Below are 15,652 nucleotides of genomic sequence, written 5' to 3'. Positions count from 1 at the left end.
ATACTTTGAGATAAAGTTCGTGCCTCGGTCGCTCACCACCTCCCGGGGGAAACCCACTCTGGAGAAGATTCCCATCAAGGCCCGGCCCACCACGGGGGCAGTCACTGTTCGGAGAGGGATGGCCTCAGGGTATCGGGCGGCGTGGTCGACCAGGACGAGAATGAAGCGATGTCCTTGGGAGGTTCGGGGGTCCAGGGGCCCCACGATGTCGATCCCCACTCGCTCGAACGGGGTGTTTACTATTGGAAAGGGCTGGAGAGGGGCTTTGACCCTTCCCCCACTCTTCCCGCTGGCTTGGCATGTCGGGCAGGTTCGGCAATGATTGTCCACGTCCTTCCGCATTCGGGGCCAGTAGAAGTGGGTCACCAGGCGGCTGTAGGTTTTGTCTTGCCCCAGGTGCCCGGCGAGGGGCACAGCATGCGCCAGATTGAAGAGGAAGTCCCGGAATCGGAGGGGGACCACCAGCACTCGGCTGGCCCCAGTTCTGCGGTCTTCTGCTCGCTGTAGAGGAGGTCATTGTCCCAATAGACCCAGTGGTTCCCCGTTTGATCTCCGGTGGCCTGGGCGGCTGCTTGCTGTCGGGTCCTTTCGAGGGAGGGGCAGGTCTTCTGTTCTTGGCGGAACTGCTCCCTTGTGGGGCCACCTTCTTGGCGCCATTGGGCGAGTTCAGGGAGGTCGCCGAGCGCGGCGACCTCGTCCGGGGTGAGTCCTGGCGGCCCGGACTCAGCGTCGGCTTCTTCTTCGACGGAGGGAGGTGGTGGTTCAGGCCACTCTGGCTCTTCGGGGGGAGCAGCTACGCTCGGCCGGATGGCCCGGGCGGTCGTGGACCGGGTGGTTGCGCAGACCCACTCGGGCAGTCCCAGCATTCCCAGATGCTCTCGGCGCTCGACGTGGGCCCAGGGGGAACTTTCCAGGTCGTTCCCAAGGAGGCAGTCTACGGGGGCGTCGTCGCGGACGGTCACCTTCAGCATGCCCTACACTCCCCCCTACTCGAAGGGAATCCGGGCCATCTGGCACAAGCTCTCGGTGTTGTCTGCCGACCGGACGGGGCACAGTACATTAGGCATGATCTGTTCGGGGGTCACCAAGTGGCAGCGGACGGCTGTCACGCTGGCTGCGGTGTCACGGAGGGCTTCGGCCCGGCGTCCATTAATGGTGACCCACTGTTGGTACTTCTGGGTGTTGCTCGGGATGGGAGCCCGGGGCACCATTTCCCGGCTGCCCAGGCATACCAAGGTCATGGCGGCGGGTTCCCACTCGGTTGGCCCGGCGTCGTCGTTCTTTTCCTCTTCTTTCCCTTCCCCCAGGGCAGCGGCCGCCAACTGGCGGGGGGGTGGCCCGGTGGTCCCGGCTCGTCGGTTCATGGGGCAGGTCGGGTCACTGGCGTAGTGCCCGGGCTGTTGGCAGTTGTAGCACGTTACCGTCGGCCGGGGCCCTGGTCGGGCTAGGGGGACCCCTCTTCGGGCAAGGGACGGGGACGTGCGGGTCGGGGGCGGTCCCCAGGGCGGACTCCGGGGCGGCTGGAAAGTCTCTGTCCTGTTTGATCCCCCTCCTCCGCCACGCTGGCGGGGGGGCCCCGGGGTGTTCCGTTGATATTCCCCCATCGAGTTCCGAGGGACCCGGGTGTTCACCTATCGATCGGCCTCGGCGGCGAGTTTCGGCGGCTCAGTCAGCTTGCTGTCGAGGAGGTGCTGTCTCAGCTCGATGAAGCAGTTGTTGGAGAGGTGCTCCCATACAATGAGGTCAAACAGCTGTTCGTAGGAGGTGACTTTGCTGCCCTTGATCCACCCTTCCAGGGCTCTGCTGAAAAAGTCTACGTATTCCACCGAGGTGGTACCTGGGAGCTTCTTGCAGTCTCGGAAGCGCTGGCGGTTCATTTCCGAGGTGAGACCATAGCGGGTGAGCAGGGCCTCCTTCATATGGTCATAAGAGGTCATCACCTCGTCTGGGATCTGTAGCAGGGTGTCTCTGCCTTCGCTGAGGAACCGTCCCCATAGGCCGGCACCCCAATCTTTTCGCGGTACCCGATGGGCGGTCATGGCTACCTCGTAGGCCTTGAACCATTGTTGGATGTCGTCGTTCTTGTAGTACTCTTTGACGGCATCCTTGGGGATATGTACCTTCGCCTCGGCCGGCGGAGGGGTGTCCCTGTTTCCGGGGGTGCCGGTCTCTCCATTTTTGGACTTAAGTTCAAGTTCTTTGAGGCCCCGCTCATGCTCGAGGGTTAGCCTCCTCTCTTCCAGTTCTCGGTGCCGCTTTTTCTCCTCTATTTCTTCTTGTAACCGCAGTTGCTCTAGGGCCAATTTCTTCTCGGCTAGTAGGAGTTCGCCGTCCAGGCAGAGTCGGGCGAGCTCTAACTCGTGGGTCCGGACCCTCTCCCGTTCTCGTATCTCTTCCGGGGAGAGGCCGGTCTCCATGCTGGTACTTCTCCCATCCGCTGGAGCTGCGGTTGGTTGCCGGTGCACGTTTGACACCGGGTTTTCTTCGATTTGGAGGGACGCCGCTTCGGACTCTCCCCAGGCCCTTAGGGCTTTTTGCAGGTCCTCTTTTGTGTTTAATCCAGTGGTCGTGATGCCTTTGTCTTTACAAAACTTTTTCAGTTCCTTATGGGTATATTCCTCCAACCGTTCTTGTTGGAACTCCGCGGTTGGGGTGGTCTCTTGGTTGCTCATGGTTACTCTGTGTCTGGGTAGGTAGTGGGTGAGTTACTCGCTGTACGATTTGCGTCGGGCTCGGATCGCACCGCTGGCCACCAATGTTAGAAGGGCGATCTCCGGGGGGGGGGGGACAGATAGTGTCGGACTGACCACCCCGAGAGCCACCGTTCCGTAGGAAAGTAGCCGAGCGCCGCTGAGAAACCTCCTAGGCGAGGTCCTTCTCCTATTATCGTACCAGCCAAGCAACCCCACCACCACAAAGGGACACAACCAGAGTATCAATTCTCACAAGGCTTTATCGGTATGAAAGGCAGGTTTCCGTGGCAATATTTACAGGCGGATCGAGGGATCCGAAAGAGTCTCAGGGTCTTTTAGGGACGGGGTAGCGGGACAGTCTCAGTACCAGCTTGGTATGGGAACACCCTGCGCCCAGCTCTCAATCCTCGAGCTGGGGGAGGTTCCGGGAGCCGGGACGTCGTCCTCAGGGCTCGGAGGGTTGCTTCGATGAGGTTGAACCGCGACGAGGTCAGCAGGGCTCCGGTGGTTACTTCAGCGAGGTCGAGCCGCGACGAGGTCAGCAGGGCTCCGGTGGTTACTTCAGCGAGGGCGAGCCGCGACGGTGTCAGCAGGGCTCCGATGTTCCGTGAGGGTCTTCTTCTCAGCAAGGAGGAGCCGCGACGCAGTCAGCAGGGCTCGCGTTCCCAGTTCCAGGCGATGAGTCTCTCTCCGTAGGGTCAGCCGCGATCTGATCAGCAGGGCTCTTGACTCCAGGATACAACTGCTGTCCTGGTTTTGGGCTGCCCCAGATATATGGCTGGAGCCCTTTGATGTCCGGACCCTCGCGCCTGGGGGAGTCGGAGGGGCCGGGATGAGAGAGTCCAGACACCCAGCGGGGGGGGGGGGAGCCAGCGCCCAGGGAGGCCGGAGGGTGATCGGAGCCAGGCATCGGGGGACGGCGGGAGGCCCCATCGGGACTCTCCTCCTCCGGGATCTGTGGAGTGGCCACTCGACCCCCCTTGGTCGGATCTGCGCCTCGATGTCGGGGCTTCGCGGGGACCGAGGCCGGGGCGGGCCGCGACGCGAAGGTTGGTGCGGGTAGCGGGGTACAATCCAGGGGGACCCCGAAGGGTTGGGGCTGCCCCCGTCGGGTCGGGTAGGAGGGTTCGGGACCACGCCACGAGGCCGGGTCCAACACTGGATATCTTTGCATTGTAGCGTAAGCAACAGAAGTATTCTTATCACTCACACTACCTGAGGGTTTCTCTCCACTAGTGATATCACAAATGCTGTCTCCCACTTGCCTGCCTTGAGATCTCAGTCAGGGAAGCATTAACATGTTGGAATACAAAGTCTATAATTGATAGTGTTGCTTCAAGGCACCGGTTTTTATGTTGTTGTTCACGAACATCTGTCTTGTACACAAGAACAATAGCCTTGGATTGTGACAGCCATTTTGTGGTAGGTATACATTGTACTGAGTCTATGTTAGAGCCTGAAGGGGTGGGGTGGAGGGAGGCACAACAGATGTTTTCCTGCTCAAATATTGTGTTGTTATTAACCTTGTCAGTATTGGTGCTGTGCTTATGAAAATACCAATAAAAACTTACACTTAAGAAAAAATCTTGTGAACGAACCCCAATGCAATGTTTGTGTTATTAGATTTCATTTTTCTTTAAAGAGAATGTGCCTATGCTTCCTTTATCTTGTGCCGATGTATTTTGTCACGGTACGTTATGTACATGTATACAATATCCCTGGACTCGTCCCTTCCCCGTGGCGCCCTGTCAATCACACGCCTGCAGGCTGGTCTCGAGCCACAAGGCAGTCGGTTCATAGTTTCTCATTAGCATGTTCCTGTTTCACATGTTGGTTTAGCATTGTAAAACACTTCACTGGCCGCGGATTGTCTCACGGATTTATTTTGTCGATCGTGAGGCCGAGAGCTATTTCAGTGTCTAGTTTACAGGTGGATTTATTTTCAGTTTGCTGTTTTATGGATGCATGCAGTCAGTGCTGCAACTGGAACACAATGACTGTGGGAAACCTAAAATAGGGACACTGCGGAGGTGGAGTTAAAGGAGGCGGACCAGGCAAGGAAGAGTCAGAAGAGATGCATTCTGGGGTGGGCAACCAAACGTCTAATGTCTGCAAGTAGATATGAATTATTTTTATGAACTCTGCTCCAAAGGAAACTGACAATTAGAAAAGTAATATTAAACTGTACTGGCATATTTGACTCTCTCATATAGACCACATTTTACAAAACCCATCACTTTGCTTAACATAAATACTCATACCGGATATAAATAAACTTAAATACAGATGTGCACAACCAAAAGTATATACAAGAAACACTACACTAATACATGAACGTATACCTCAGCAGATTGACTGACCAACTGCCTCATAGTACCTTTTATCCGCTGCGCCATCTGGGGATGAGATGTGAAATTCCTTACCTGTGCCAAGCCCAAAAACAACCTATTGAAAATGAATTAAGTACCTGTCAACTATGCAAATATACAGAGCCCGGCGCAGTCCATATTGAAAGGAAAGTAATCATGTGTCAATGTGCAGCACACCACACAAAGAGAAGGAAATGGCACCATCAACCCCCTGCTTCCAGCCAGCTGCCCAGTAAAATGCACACAATGCATGTGAGGTACTGCAGCGCTTGCCGAGGGCAGCCTGTGTCTGTCTGTCTCGGGGACAGTTGCGGGGGAAGCTGCTGGCACCAGCCAAGAACGTGGGGTCCAGAACGGGCGATAACATTATCGCTGCTTTAGCGGCAGGAAACGGCTGCTAAAGCAACGATAAGGCGCTAGATAATATTCCCTATAGAATTCCAATAGAAGCCCAGGTTCTGGTGTGCAGGGCATCAAACCTGGGCTTCTTTGGGAATTCTCTGTGGCATATTATCAAGCCCCTTATCGCCGCTTTAGCGTCAGTTTTCTGCCGCTAAACCGGCGATAATGTATCGCTCGTACTTGTTAATATGGCCCGTGATTCCCAAGCAATAATACCTACCGGAACGGGAAGCCGGCGCGTTCCCACAGCATTCTAGCGCTGGATTTGTGTCCGTTTAAGTCTGATTCACACACGGTCAGCGAGTTTAGGAAAAGGAGATGTTATCATTTTATTGTGAATTTTCCAAGTGACAGGTGCACTCTAGAGGAAATTACGACTTTCATAGTGAGGAGGGACTATGCACCACCCCCTGTGTGAGACTGACAGCCTTAACTCTCAGATATCAGACTGTCTCTGAGGAGAACTTTCTTTTTCTACATGTCTGCAAACATTGCAGTGTTTAAGACGGCTTTTCATTGACATTTCACTCTGTACATTTATCTGAGGAAGGTTTAACTGTACACGGGCAATTCTTATGAGAAATGACTTGCCATAGTTTATGAGTATTCAGGAAGTCACACCTTATTTTCCTTCCTTCCACCCACCCCTACGCCTGTTGAAAAGCCACTCAGTCGACACCATCTCCACCCTTAACTCGCATAATAAAATAAATCTGGATTCTGTAATTTGCACCCTTTGATGATGACACTTTTTGCCTACCAACGTTTCACTTTTGTGGGGAAACAGTTTCAATAAGCGTGATAGATTTTTAAGGTCGTAATTTTTTTTACGTCGAGCCTAGACAGTGCAAGCGCTGTCTGGATGATCTGTTGTAGGTACTTTGTGGGATCTGGAGATCAGCCCTAGGACTTGCCTCCTTCTGACTTTGCTTGGGGACTTTTTTCTGTTCAACTGCTTCTATTTAACTGTCTTGATAGAAAGCGCACAGTAGAGGTCAGTAAAATACCAGAATTGCTTTCTCCTTATTCAACTGCCTCTAATTAACTGTCTTAATGGAAAACGACCAGTAGAGGTCAGTAAAATACCAGCATTGCTTTCTACTTAGGGACTTTCTTTTTGTATTTTTCTGGCAACTGCCTCTATTTAACTTTCTTGATAGAAAACCACCAGCAGAGGTCAGTAAAATACCAGAATCACTTTAGCATTCCCTCTATTCCAGGCAATAGAAACTTGTATTCAAAGAGCACCCATAGACGATAATATTTTTTTCAAATCTTGTACTTTCAGTGATATGACCACGGAAGGGGCTGATTCTCTATTAAAAACAGAGCTTTGGACAATACAATTTTCCACTGATAGGCAGTTTTTCTCTCCATGTGTTCCCATACCTCGCATATTCTACAGTTTGGTGCTTACTTTCCCTCCATGGTAAATAACAGTAGATGTTTCAGCACCCCGGCTAATGTGCTGCACAGCTAAATGCATATGAGGTCCCAAAGGCGAGACGGGACCGATTGCATTGCAAATGCTTGTTAATATAATTTCGCCGAAGTAGTGTTTTGCGGAAAGACTATATGCAAATATGGGCCACTTTTTTTTGCGTGCCCGGGCCGATTTTTAATCCCAATCCAACCCTGACAGCCGCATTGTAGAATGCACACTGCTGTCTAAAACCTGCATTTACATAAATCATGAGCAACCAATCGGTTGGCAGTCCATCGGAGGAGGCACGGGTAAAGTCCAAATAAGGACGAAGGGGGCGCGTCCTTAGGTCAGTCGAAACATAACATCCGTTTTCACACTGTTGTTTAGGCTCAAGCTTCATGACGTATTGTAATGGGAGGGCCCAACTCGTGTATGGGCGTCACCCCGCAGTCCATTTGAAGGGTTTAACCCTTCGAGTCCCACTCCCCGGGCATTGGGCAAACGTGACAGCGCCTGCTGCCCCTCACCGCGCCGCCGCGGCTGTGACCCTCGGCATGCAAGCGCCTACCTCCAGCTCGGGCTGTACGTGTGCGTAGCCCGGCTCCTCACCTCTCGCTCGTCCGACATCGGTAAGTGTACGGGGGGTGGGAGCCGGGGTCCCAGCATTATCTGTGGGCTGCGGGGTGAAGACTCACTTTAGACAGAGTTACAAGTGCAGTAGGAGAAGGAGTTTGGAGTGGAGACATTATCAGATCTCGTATCCTGTTCCTGCACCGCTGTTTCTGCCACCCCTCAACTTCTTCTGCTTACCACTTGTGGTTAGTGCCCTATTTTCCGAAACATTCACAATAACAGGAACATTATTCACTCCTTGTGTACATAAATGTGTTTTCATTCAGCCCTCTTCATTGATGTGTGCTGGAAGGCTTCACTCCCCTCCAACAACTACACATTGTATGGCGCCTGCAAAAACTACAATCCCCATCGGCCCCTTTCTGGGCTAGGAGGCGGCCCGTGTGGGTGCTCCCCTCGCTGAGTGACGTCCCTACCCAGCCTGCCTCGGGTGTGAGTGACGCCCCACAGCCTGCACGAATTCTGCTGAAGCCCAACTGCTCGAGTCACTGCTGGGGGTGCACACCGGAGTAGGGGCGAGGACACATCTGGGGGCTGTGCAATCATGGTCGCGAGGGTGGAGGGGGCTCGGCAACGGACGGCTCTGTATCCCTCGCTCATTATGGAGTGCACTTCTTTAGGTCTTGACTGCGCATGTAGCTGCATAGGAAACACGCATTTGCAATGCAATAGGTCTCGCATTATTAAAAGTTGGTTTCACTCCAAAATTGCGGTGCAGCATCTGTGACTTCTAGGTACCTGGGCTCTGCAGTACGGAAGGTCACAGAACAGGGCCTGCAACAGGAGCATCCAGAGAGGGGGAGAGGACGGGCGTCCCAGCTGTACAGCAGTAGAAATTGGCCTGGAAATGCCTCCTGTCGCTTGAAAACAAGCTACGGAGGAGGCATTCAGCCATGCTAGGAAAGCAGTGAATTCAAACCAGGGCCCACTTCTGCAAGAACACATAGGGGCAGATTATGTTGCACTTGCGGCACTTTTGCGCTGCCGTTGCGTCACTTTTGTGACGCAGCAGCGGCGCAAATCCTGCGCCATGGTGCGGGGCATTTACAAACGTGACGCATCTCCCAGATGCGTCACGTTGTAAAGCCCTGCGCCACATGTAGGCGTTCCAGGGCAGGTGGGGGCGTTCCGGCGCAGGAACGCCTCCTAAAAGTGGCTGAGTGAAATCTACAAGATTTCACTCAGTCACTTTTAGGCCCATGCTGCGTCAAAACCCTGCGCCTGCTTGAAGCAGGCGTAAGGATTGACGCAGCATTGTACAGATAGGGCCCCCCAGATCATTGCTGGAGCTGCGTCGCGCTTGCGACGCAACTCCAGCAATGCGCCACTTTTCGGCACAGATGCGTCACGCATCTGTGCCGTTTTTGCCCCATGGTGCGCCGCATTATAAATGCGGCGCATCCATGGTGGCGCAGCTGTGGCGCATAATAACTGGCGCATCCCTGCTGATATGCAGGGATGCGCCAGTCGTCATAAATCTGCCCCATAGGGTTGAAGGCTCTGAAAATACAGCACCTCCAACCTACCAATAGAACTCGCGTTGCCCTCACGTTTTTTGTGTGCATATTTTTATAGCGCAAACTCGACCCGAAGGTATTGGGGCGCTTTACATAGCACCGTATTTACATGACGCATTCAGGCACGGGGAGATTAAGTGATTTGCCCGGAATCACAGGATGTGGACGCGACCTCGAGGCTCGAACCCTTGATTCCTGCACCAGGGGCGGCAGCGCAGCCGATGGACCACATCCTCTCCCCGTTCGCAGGCTACTTGCGTTCTCTTCCTGCTCCCTTATGTACAACGGCTGCGCTGAAACGCTCTTCTTGCTGTTAGGATCTTCAACTCGACTGGCAAATCTAGCATTTCTCTCACTGTGTGCCCCCACAGGTCATTGCCCTTAGGTAAACCCTCTCATTCCCCAATCTGCACTCATCTGAAGAAGCTCTGCTCACCTATTAAGAGTAGTTTCTGCTTTACCAGCTCTGACATTGTGGGTGGCTGGTCCATGGGGACGGGGGAAATTGGAAATGGCAGGCACATTCAAATTTCTTGATCCTTTGCACGTGGACATTTTTAAGCACTTCTTCTGTGTGCTGGGGCCTGCAAATAGGTGTCTTGAACTGCAGTGGCAGCAGCTGACTCCATTTAGTCCTGTGTCAGTTATCAGTAAGGGAACGTGTACACGATAAAATGTTGTCAGATTCTCGGTACCATTTTTTTCGGGCAGTTTTATCTGCACGGACTCGACCTGAATAGTATTGGAGTGCTTTACATGAGCACCAATTACATTACACAAGGTCATATTATCAGCGCAGGGAAGTTAAATGATGTGCCCAGAATCACAGGATGCTGGGAGATGGCCGGGATTCGAACCTGGATCCCCAGTGCCAAAATGAGCAGCTCTTTTTATGAATGACCTGCTGCTGCAATGTGGTGCCTTTTTAAATTTTGTGCATTGGAAGTTTTAACAAAAGATGAAGAGCATGGAGTTCCCCCACCGCCTCTCGGGTCCTAATAAGAATGAAAGCTACACCGCCTCCTCTTCCCTCCACTTTGTGCACAATCCTGAGTCACCCCGCTCCTCTACGGTATACACTACAATAATCCCTTGTTTACCACCTTGGTTTAGGGTATACAATACATGCACATATAGAATGTTGCATTAGGCGCTTGCATGCAGGATGACAGTGGTGTCCTATCTGCATCAGTGGAATAGGCAGGATGCAAAAATTAATTACGAAGAGAAAACGGAAAAGAAAAAACGCTTAAGGCACATATTGCACTGTTCAGCTAGGTCACCTATTAGCAGTAGTGATGCTGTTTAATACTCGAACAACAACAACTGCATCTATTCTAAAATTACCTGGCCGACTCCAGGACTGGGGCTGCAGGGCACTGCAGGATATTGAGCGAAGTTAGCTTGTTCATTCAGACCAACACACATGCAACCTGCAGTGGGCAACGTCGTTGCACAAGTCTTAAGGCAGTGGAACTGGAACACAGGAGCAGAATGGCATCTCACTGTAGATATCTCACAGTCAAATACAGGAAGATGATATAAGGAATAACAGCGTCCCACAAACACATGTAAATGCAAACCGTTATAAAATGCAAAATGTATAGTGCGTCCGTAAGTAAAACTACAAAGGCTATGTGGTGTGTGGATGCCCATAAAACACACCTGTCCACTCCTGAAAAGCCCACATTTGTGCAAGTCCAGTGACTCCCAAAAGATGGTCGCACAATTAGGAATGCCACCGGGCTCCTTCCTAGAAATGTAAAGACCCTCTGATGGCAAACATTGACCTGCTGTCCAAACTCTTTTCTGCAGCGCTGTCTAGATGTGCACAGACGCAGCGTGTGCGTGTCCATCTCTACATGTGCACGTGCCAATCTACGTTCTGCATAACAGAATTTTTACCCATTTGCACACAGTCGTGCATGGAATATAGATTCTATGGTCCTTTCTGAATTTGCAAAGGGTCGGGAGTGCGGTGCATATTCTTGGGATGCACCAGGGATGAGGCGCAGGTAAAACCTGCGGGTGGAGGAGGGCTTCAAACACCAATACTCGAGAGTGCAGGGGCTCAGAGGAAGGCCTCACTTAATGGTGGAGCTGCGAGGGGGGAGAGCAATTTCACTGACGATGAGTCAGTGGTCTTGCTCCTGGAGAAGGAAAGAGACAAATAAAATAGACTGGACAGTGGGTGCAAGCACGCGCCCAGCAGGTGCAGAGCTTAAAAGGAATAAAAAGAATAAAACCGGCTGTATGTGGGCAGTACTAAGAGGGGGATTCTAAAAGCTGAATACCTGGTGTAACGCTAGGCCATACCGAGTGAGAGAAAAGGACATGCTGTGCAGCCCGTGTCCCTCATGTGGCAGTACTAAGTGAGGGATTCTCAAAGCCGAGTATGTAATGTGATGATAGGCCAAACCGAGTAAGAGAGAAACGGACGTGCTGTGCATCCCGTGTCCCTCCTGGAGTCAAGAGTCAAACGATACGGTAGTAAGTAGAAAGTGCGCTGTCGGCGCTGCAAGTGACCCTCTCCGGGTGTCAATGAATTTCCCAAAAAGAACTAAAATGAAAATCAGAGCATGGTATCAAAGGTAGGGCCAGATAATGAGAAGCAGGAGGATGTGCTCAAACGCAGCGTGCGTCCCTCGCCGGTGACCGAGAAAGAGTCAGCAGAGAGGTCACTCGGTTAGGGAGAGATCAACAGATGAGTTATAGTGGTTAGAAACAGAAAAGTAAAAACGGGAGGCTAAACGTGATTCGTCCCTAATTAAAAGTTACCTTGTGCTTCGCTTGGCGCTGGCGTTCCTGTTATGACTGACGACCTGGCTGGGTGCTCCGGGCGCCTCCTAAATAGTCACCGAAGTTGCAGGAAAGATTGGGAAGGGAGACGGGTGGCAGGCAGAAATCGGGGTGAATCCATTACTCTACCAAGGCAGGTCTGCCGGTTGGAAGTGTCCCTCTCGGACTCGTGCATGCATGGATGGCCGCTTTTCTCACCTGCTGCTGCAGTGGGCGGTGCTGCTGTCCTCGGAACTGCTGCTGCAGAGACAGCATCTCCTCGCTCTCAGCACTGTACCGCAGAGAGTAAATCTTGCTGAGTTAAAGGGGAGCAGGAAGGTACAGAACAAGAAGGAAGGCGGTTCTCTATCAATTAAAACAAGCAGCCCACCTCTCTTAGTTGCTTCGCTGTAAAATGGATAAAAAAAAATGCAGAAGCCCGCGAGTGGTGCGCGTGCCACAGCGAGCCGTGGTTTCGGTTCCAATTATCGCCAATGGGGTAGCTGAAAAGGAAACGCACACGCACAAGCGTGTGCAATTTCTAGGTCAGCTTAGATTCCCCGTTTTTCACCTACAAAATGTCTCGCGCTGTGCGAGCACTGTTGTGCAGTCCACCGCTAGACCTAAAAAGACCTTTTGAAATCGATTGAGTTTGTGTTCCAAAAACGTGCACGCGTTGCATTGCTTTGAATGGCAACGCGTGCACGTTTGGCGATTCCCTTGCGGGAGAGAGCTTTCAAACCATATGTTTGTAATTAACATATGGTTTCTGCTCGCTCCCGCAATGTAAACAGGCGCAGGCCCCCTCCTCTCTCCCCTCCCCCTGCTGCCAGCGCGACGCTCTCGCGCTTGTTTTTTTCTTCTAGTCAGTGACCAGTACCGACGCTGCACATGTGATTTTAAATTGTGCCCTTCTAGATGACCAGATCCGCACAGGCGGCTTTCCCTCGCGTGCTTCAGTTCCCATAACTGAGAGTGTCTAGAAACAGGCTTAACACTATCCAACGCTTTATTTAATGCGTGAAGATTCACATTTAATCTACCCTCTTCATGCCAAGCAGCCGCTAGGATGCAACACATTATGATACAACCTTTCCTACTCTTCTAAAAGCATTCGCAAACAAATGCTAAAACCAGATAGTAGTTTGAATTCATTCATTCATTATTTATTTCCTTCTTTTACTCTTCCTTTTTCCTTTTCCATCCTTATTTCCTTCTTTTCTTTCTTCGTTTGTACCTGCTTTCTCTTAAATTTCCATATTTGCACTTTTCTTTTCTTCTTGTAAGCATTTATCTCTAACTTATATTGTCTTTGTCATTAAAAACATATTTTTCTCTCTGCTACAGTTTTAAGCTTCTTTAGCACCTTGCCCCCCCCATCCTACTCTTCCAGTGTTTTTCCTTCTCTCTTGCAATGACCAGTGAGGCAAGGATGAAAGTTAAGTAGGCCCATAAAACAGCTTAATCTATTGCAGGTGATGCAGCGCAAGGGGCAAATTTACATATTCTCCCTATGTCACAGATTCGTTATCACAACAACTCATCCATACACTCATTCATTGGTGGGGCCCATAACGCCAACACGCACTTGTCTCAATCAAATCCGTACACAGGAGAAAAAGCGCTGGACATGTGGGTGCCTGATTACATTTCTTTACATTATATACACGTGCACCTATCGAATCCTGACCTTAACATCAAGGCACTCCACCACTTGGTCAATGAACCATTTAGTTGAACTGGTTGATGGTGAATTAGAACCAGCTAAAAGACAATTCAAGCCTAGGAAACATTTGATTATTTTCTGTAATCTATTAAAGAATCACAAACTCATTTCTTATTAATTCAAATTTGGTTTATCTAATAATCATTTTCTCTGCATTCGCATTTATGCACTACAGGTCATAATATAAATTCAGGTTATTTCAAGGAGAAATCGAACATCTGGTAAATAAGCATAGATTTAGAAAGCACATTTAATAATTACCAAATATCAAACGTTGGCGACCCTCTGAGCAAATCAGAGAATTATCCGCATTCTCTGGTACAATCTCCGGGATAAATGTCCGACCCACAGCAAAGATGAAACCATCAGACGAAATAACTTCCCGAAAATCAAAGAAACCCAAGGCAAACCATGGAAATATTCACCAGCTCAATGCCGGCCCAACGCCATGAAAGATCAGCCCGAGAACAACCCCCCTTTGGCGGATCAGGGCATTTTATACCCTTTTTCCCTCTTACTTCATTCTAACACGCAACATTTTAGGGGTAGAAAAATGTTCTGATTGGACAGTCCGGGGTTATCTGTAATTTTATAAAAGTTTCCCAGGGTAAACTGGTTCTCCATGGGACTTGGCATAGAAAAGCTCACATTTTATACTATTCATTCGCGGCTCCCAGGCGAAAATTTCGAAAGTAACGTTTGGAGGAAGAGAAGACATTTCAGTACAGGTTCTGTATTGTCCCCTTTGCTGTTCACACCGTCCGTCAGTTGGCAGGCAACCACGCTTAGATCCTTGAAAAGGAACATGGTGTCACAGAGCTGAGGTCACTTGGAGATCTCCAGAGCCATCCAATTCTGCGCAAAAGTCATCGCGATCACATGGCGGCGGCTTTGTAGGGACTCCATCTTGGGTACTGCGGCCTAGTAGGCCTGAATGCCAACTTAAGCAAAAGCAGACATTACAGTAATTAAAATATAGAAATGGAGATTTGTTAGACCTGGCATCATTGGCGTAGGTCTCCCTTCTATTTTTTTGTCTTCTTCGTGGTTGCTGGCATTAGACGCTCTGGGCACTGTGCCATTGCCATTCAGTGACACCGCGCAAACGCTCCTTATTATAAATTAACTGTATGAACTAGGATAGTCTTAGCAGTGCCAAGGAACATGTTAGGAGAGTCGAACTTGGTATGCTTGAGCTTCAAATATTAACGTGCATCTGGTAGTGGTGATTGTCTTTATATTCTGAGTGTGCAACTACCGCTTTTGGAAAGCAGGTATCTTTTTGTCTAAACCTTCCCGTGTGTTTTCTTGGTATGTGGATTGGCCGTCTGGTTTAGAGGGCCAGGGCAGGCTGAGACCGACCTGGGTCGAATGGAGGAATCTGCCGTTGAAGTGTGGGGAGGGGTGACCCCTTTGATCTGAGCAGGGCTGTACCTGGCAAGGTGAATGATGGGTCCACCTCCCACTGGGCGTCGGATGGTGGGCCGCCTCTCCCTGAAAGGGAGGATGCCGCCTCGTAAATAAAGTGACCCAAGTCGACACCAAACTGGTTCTGGCCGGGTCGAGTGATTTGTGACTTTCTCAAGAACAAAGACTTTTGGAGAATAAAGATCTGGGCTGAAACCCCTTCGTGGTGTGTAACTTTGGGATGCGAAGACGAACCTCTGTCCGCGTAACAAGAGGAAAAGGAGTTTGAAACTATCATCCATGTACTGAAGCAACTACCCAAGGGCCTGATGTGAGCTTGCCTCCTGCCGAAGTCTCAGGGTCATTAGACTTCATTCGTCAGCAGCCCGGATTCCTCTTGAGGGGAATCCTACTTGCAGGTGAGGCCTGTGTCGAGAAATCCAGGGTCTCTAGTTCTACTGTGGGGAACGCCGCAATTGACTTGCCACGGAAACTGTTGCTATCGCCATTGTGGGCCGCTGCAGCTGAGGAGCTGTGCCGCTGAGTGCCCGCATTCGACTTGCTGCGGAAACTGTTGCTATCCCCATTGTGGGCCGCTGCAGCTGAGGAGCTGTGCCGCTGAGTGCCCGCCTTGGCCTTACTAGGAAAACCATTGATATCGCTATTGTGGGCCGCTGCAGCTGAGGAGCTGTGCCGCTGAG

The 15,652-nt window shown here is 51.0% G+C and overlaps 1 protein-coding gene across 1 annotated transcript in view; it reads left to right on the top strand.

The window, feature by feature from the left end:
* The first annotated feature begins 7,343 nt into the window (after positions 1-7,343).
* Positions 7,344-15,652, top strand: part of LOC146863421 (histone H3-like centromeric protein A) — a 307,361-nt gene continuing 299,052 nt past the window's right edge. The window contains exon 1 of the mRNA XM_085642847.1: positions 7,344-7,519. The gene's annotated coding sequence lies outside the window, so the exon portion shown is untranslated. The remainder of the gene's footprint in view (positions 7,520-15,652) is intronic.

This window comes from Triturus cristatus, chromosome 2_2 (genome assembly GCF_964204655.1).
Source record: "Triturus cristatus chromosome 2_2, aTriCri1.1, whole genome shotgun sequence".
Classification (NCBI taxonomy): Eukaryota; Metazoa; Chordata; class Amphibia; order Caudata; family Salamandridae; genus Triturus; species Triturus cristatus.
Note: the sequence above shows the minus strand (reverse complement) of the source record. Positions and strands in the feature narration are given on the sequence as shown.